The following is a 6595-nucleotide window of genomic DNA, read 5'->3' on the forward strand; positions in this document are numbered from 1 at the left end:
CGAAGTAATTTACAATGCTTACATAATGTCTAACAGAAGATGAAACAGTATAACAAACCCCAAATTGTCCATTGCTTTAAATCATGAGTTGACACCTTTTGTCAACTATACTGAGTATTAGGGGGAAAAATGCAAAGTCATGCCTGAGTTGCTTAATATGTTTGCTCCTCAGTGCTGCCAGAGGAAAGCAGGAAGAACAGAAGTCAGGCAGATTTAACCCTTTGGGTGTCAGTGAGGACGGGCCTTTGCAAGAAACTTCCTGTGAGGTTTTCATGGGTGCAGGCAGGGGCTAAAGCAAGTGGGAAATCTCTGTTTACTAAACTGGGAGATGCTATGAAAAACAAGCTGGTGGCACTATGGAGTATTTCTATTGACTGGGCCACCAGGTAAAGTACAAAACAAACAGTTGAGTTTCAGATGAACCATAATTAGTAATTTAGTATGTGGGATAATATTGTGGAAATGTGCTTATGCTAAAAAGAGGTATTTCCTTTGAAATTCAAATCGACATGGGTGTCCTGGATTTTATCTTTTCAGCTAAAGGGCCTTTGGACATGCTCTGTGTTTAATTAGACTTTTACATCCTCAACTACTATTTCATTTTCTCAATTATTGTGTCTGGGATTATTTTCATATTATATGTTGCAAGTGTTTCATGAGCTATGGTGTGTGTCTAGTCCCTACAAATGGGCAGATATATGACCACAGTACCAATCAGTTAATTAACTTAGAATGTTCACATTAATGTCTAACAAATATAAAAGTGAAACCATATAAAACAAAACCCAAATTAGCCATCATTAATAAATTGTCAGTTTTTGTCAACTATACTGTAAAGTTAAGTTGATCATGTGTCCCCCTCAAAAGATAGGCCCATCTCCAAACCCCAGGATCTTGTATATATGAATTGAATTTGGAAAAAGTTCGTACATAAGGAATTAATTTCTGGAACTTGAGATGAGTCCATCTTTAATTATCCACATTAAACTTGCAGTCTGGGGGAAGACTGGTAGAGAAAACAGACAGAGCATGACAGCACTTTGCACAGACTTCTTCCTCAATTTCACAGGAGTGTTTTGTCTGCAGGTGTCTCTGTGCATTGCCTGCACCTTGAGGCACACATTAGCAAGAAGAGGTCATCAGATTCCCCCCCCACCCCCGCCCCAGACTAGAGTTTTGGATGGCTGTGTACTGCCACGTGGGTGCTGGGACTCAAACTCGGGTCCTTTGGAAGAGCAGCTATCTCTAGCACACACAAAGATACTTTACAGACAGTGATTTCCAGTAAGTGTTGTTTCTCTGCTGTGCATTAGATCCTTACAATTATGGTCTTATATCGTAAAAGGGATGACATGTGTCAGACGCCGACTCATAGGATCTCTAAGTAGGTAAGATGTAGACATAGAGCCTGGGGATGGGCATGAGATAGGGATGGATAAGGTCTAACCACGGCCATCATGGGCAGTTCTCATAGATACAGCTGCGGGATTAAGGTGGGTGAAGGCACGTGTGTGTATATAGGGTTTTAAGCAGAGAACAGCAGTGTATCTCACAGTGACAGCATGGGCTGAGAGATGGAGAGGGGATGGACACAGAGTGCAAGGCAGAGGCAGACCTGGGATGAAGATGTGAAATCAGGAAAGGCATCGGTCCTCTCCTCCGCTCTCCTCCATAATAACAACCTAAAGGAAGTTCCTCCACGCAAATATGTACATATCACGGTATGTTATTCTTTTTTCATTTATATAAAACTTCATATTGTTTTCTGAGCCACACTTTTTAAAAATTTTCTATTTATTTTATTTATTGCATATGAGTGCTTTATCTGCAGAAGAGAGCACCAGATCTCATTATAGATGGTTGTGAGGTTCACCATGTGGTTACGGGGAATTGAACTCAGGACCTCTGGAAGAGCAGGCGGCACTCTTAACCCCTGAGCCATCTCTCCAGCCCCTGAGCCACACTTTTAAGTCTTCATGCCTTACCACTTTCTTTCTGGGAGATTTTATTTAAGGTAAAATTCACAAAGCATTGCACATTGTTAAGTGATGATGACAGTGTTGTTTAGCACATTCCAGTGGTGATAAGCACTTTGTCTCTCAGAACAGTTTCCTTGCCAGTTACTCATTCAGCAGTCACTCCCCCTTCCCAGCAGCCTCCATGGTTTCTTTGTTTCATATAAACAGAATACAATACACGACTGTTCTATCTTATTTCACTTGGTGTCATGTTTTCAATACTCACCATTCTTGCACCATGTATCAGTCCTTCATTTTTTTCCCCGATGGCCAAATAATGTATGTCACATATATGTTATTTTAATTGCACCAATGTGCCTCTCTAAGACATAGTGGTGATGTTAGATTTTCACACCTTAATAGGTAGAATTTTTTTCTTCTTCTTCTTGTAATAGGCCTTGGGATGGAACCCAGTGCATTACATATACGCACCAACTGTTCTACCACTAAACTGAATCCACAGCTCTCAAAAAGTAATAATACAGCAATGTCATTACATATCTAGTCATTAATTGTATAGTTCTAATTCCAGAATAATATGCATGAATTGTTTTATAATTTGCTTAAATCATGTTTCAATAAGGATATCAAATTTTGATACGTCTTCTGAAATTGTTTAATGTATATACTCATTGATAAGTAAAAATACAACCATTAGATTAATTATAACCACATGTATCTTCAAAACTGAAATTTTTTATATAAGGCATAACTCTAGAGAGATCTTGAAGCAAAAATGCTTTCCCACTGATATGAGAAAAGTGTTAGCATCCCTCTTAGGACTGACTTAAGCTGTTCCAGTCAGAGTGTATCTCACACAGGGACAGGCAAGAGTGATCAGGTTGCATTCCATTCTGCTCTGTCCACAGCAACAATCTATTTATTTGTACACGCAGAAGCACATGTGTCAGTGAACCAAACCATGACTGCATAAATGCATGCCATGGTTGATCTGGCAGTGTAAACTCTATGGTAGTCTCAGAGGGATTTCTGAAATGCCTTCCTTAGTATGAACCTATGGATTGCCAAACTGGGATTTTATCAAACAAGCCACATATATGACTGTGCTTTGCAGATTCTCAGGTGAGAGACTGTAGTAATACTGACTGTATAAGGATTACTGTGATGATAAAAGACTGAAGAAGCAGTATTTATTTTAAAACTTGTAATAATCCCACCTCAGTGTTAGGTAATTTATGAATTCTTGTATTTTTCATTAGTCCATGGAAAAGTTCAGCGAACTGCAGGCATACATCATTAAAAACCAAGACAATGGCTACGAAACTTTCCTTTTCTTTATTATACTGACATCATAAAATATACTTCTGAGACCTAGATGGAGGAGGTCAGAGATTGCACAGGGCCTCTTGATATGTATAATTGGGATGTAGTTAACTGAATCCATATGAGGCACCTGCTGGCAAGCAGAAGCAGACTTATACTTAATTAAATATCAATCAACAATATATTGGCAGGAAGAGCTCCAGAACTAGTTTCCAAAATATTTTTCTTAGTTAAATAATTTATTTTACATCTCAATGGAAGCTTCTTCTTCCTCTCCTCCTTCTCATCTTACTTCTTTGCCATCCTCTTGTCCTCCCTTTCTCCTCAAAAGAAGGGAGGCCTCCCATGTTCATCATCCTGTCTTGGCATCTCAAGTTGTACTTTGATATGGACTAAGTGCATCTTCTCCTACTGTAGCTAGGCATGGAAGTCCAGTTAGGTAGGGGAAAGGATCCAAAGGCAGAGATAGCTCCTGCTGTTAGGAGTCCCACCTGAAGACTGAGGTGTACAACTGTGCAGAGGGCCAAGATCCATCCCATGTATGTTCTCTGTTGGTGGTCTACTCTCTGTGACCCGCTATGGGCCCAGGTTAGTTGGTTCTGTATGTTTTCTGGTGGTGTCCTTGACCTCTCTGGCTCCTTCAGTCCTTCATCACATTCTCCCATGGGATTTCCCAAGCTTTGCCTAAGGTTTGGCTATGGTTCTCTGCATTTGATTCCAGCAGTTTCTGGATGAAGCTTCTCAGATGACAGTTATGCTTGGCACCTGTCTGCTCTCCCTGGGTCTGATAGGCCTTTGGGAAGGCAGGCAGAGTTGTGGGGTAGGAAAAGGGGCATCAGGGTACGGGGTGCAGTTTACCATTGTTGGAGCTTCAGAATATTTTTATTCTGTGTATGCGTGTTCTTTATGTATGTCTGTGCACCATATGTGAGCCTGGTGCCCAGGGGAGCCAGAAGAGGGTATTGGACCTCCAAAAACTGCGTATAAAAATCTTGTAGTCACATGCAGGTGCTGGGTCCTCCAGAAGTGCAGCCAATGATCTTGCCAACCCATTTCTCAACACCATACAAAACTACGCTTGCTTGATTTTTAAACAACAACAACAACAACAAACTGTACTTTAGTTTTATTTGCTTTATGCATGTGAAAGTGTGCATGTGGACTGCTGTGTGGGCTTCATGAAGGATAGAAACATGTTGACAAATACCAGTCAAAGGAACCCCGATGGATATTATGTCTCAGCAGTGTGGAAAGTGGAACATGGCAAAGCAGTTGACAATGAAAACCAATGGCTCCAGTGACACTGTGGCTTGAACAGAAATATTGGGACTCTCAGGGCTTGGACTTGATGAGAAATGGTTACACAACTCCTCATACTGTTACATAACAGGCCAAAGTACAAAATGTGCTTAGGAATCGTGCAGGAAATTTTATCAAAAAGTACAGCATGCAGAGCTCTATTTTTTAATGAATGTCCAACTTCTTTTTTAAAAAATTGAATTCATTTTTTGAAATGTTTATACATGTGTATATTGCATTCTGTTTCCTCTCATTCCCATCCTTTAAGAAATCTCCTTCTCACACCCATTGTCTCCCCATCCCCCTTCCTACAAGTCTGCTTTCACACTCATGCCTTTTGTTTTGTTTTGTGACCCACTGATTTTAAACAGACCCATCAATGTGGCATGGGTTCAAAACTGTCCATTGGGATCTCGTGTGCTCACCACTACGGGTTTTAAAAACAACTAAAGACAAACACTGTCCCTTCCACAGGATCCAGCTATTGCTAATGGTTCTGCCTCGTGAGTCCCTTCCTTAATCGGATGATCGGTTATTTCCGGGTTCAGTTTCGTGCCATATTTGTGCAGGCAACTGCAGCTGCTATGAGATCATGTTTGTAAATGCAGTTTTTGGTGAAAGATTTCTACATAACCAAGAGGAATTTTTAAAACCAGTGATGTGTGGCCATGTTTTAAATATCTGCATTTCTAAATGTGGGGCTCACTGCTTAATATTTTTTAAAAGAAGCCATTTAGAAGTATGTTTTGCTTGTTTTCCTTGTAACTGGATATTCTGTGCCTTGTTCTTTCTGGTCAGGGAAGTGGAAGAGCCAAGTCTGGCAGAAGACAAGGGAGAGTGAAGCAGACTCTAATAGCTGAGGTGTGTGACCTGTTGGTGACTAATGCTCAGACACGACCAGCTTTCTGGTGACTGAGGGTCATGTTAGAAAGAAAATGAAATAACCACTACATAGTGTTTTATCCCAATGTTCTTCCTAAGGAAGTACTTTCTTCTACTTATCAATATGGGGATTACAAAACCTGGGTCTTACCTGAGGGCTAAGGTGAGCATATAGTTTCTTTGAAATATAGGAGATGAGGAAATAGAAGGAACCAGAGGGTCCTAGAATCCTACAAAAAGAACATCTTGACAGATGGATCGGGCCCAAGGAGGGTCTGCTCAAACGTTTGCACTAACCAAGGACAGTATAAGTAGTAAACTTTGAACCCCTACTCACATCTACTCAATGGACAGGACATTCTCCACGGTTATGTGGAGAGCGGGGACTGGCTCTGACATGAACTCTGGTGCCCCATATTTGACTACCTTCTCTTGATGGGGAGGCCTGATGGCACTTAAAGAAAGAATAAGCAGGCTACCAAGATGAGACTTGAGCCTATGACCATATAGTGGGGGAGGGGAATAGGGTGAAAGCAGGAGGGAGGGAGAAATGGGAGGATACAAGTGATGGGATAACAAATGAATTGTAATCTGTATAAATTAATAAAGTTAAAATTTAAAAAAGCAAAAAGAAAAAAAAAAAAAAGAAAATGAGACCTAGGGACATTAGCAGACAGTGTCTCTTCCATACTCAATGCACAGGAGTGCCGGTCCTCTCCATAACTACCCTACAAACAGGCACATGTATTCTGTTTTTTGGCGAGAGTGCTCAAGACTCAGAGGAAAGCCACTCAGCCATCCTTACACAGTGCATGTTAGGTACATGATTGCCTCTGGTTTTAGGTCAGCCTCTCTACTCCTCGATGGAGCCCTCCTAGCTCTCTGAAAAGCTGCTCCAGATTTTCCCAGTCAGAGTACCTGAGCCAAGAGCAGGTTGGAACAGAAGGGCACAAGGAAGCATCCCAGTCATCTTTATTCACATGGCCCCTTTTATTACTGTTGTTTTTAAACTTAGTCTTTTGGAGGCAGGATATCACTTCATAGTCCTGGCTGGCTCAGAAAGCACTACATAGGCCAAGCGGACCTTGAACTTCTAGAGACTCACTTACCTC

This window comes from Acomys minous, assembly GCF_964271855.1.
Source record: "Acomys minous genome assembly, chromosome: 13".
Lineage (NCBI taxonomy): Eukaryota > Metazoa > Chordata > Mammalia > Rodentia > Muridae > Acomys > Acomys minous.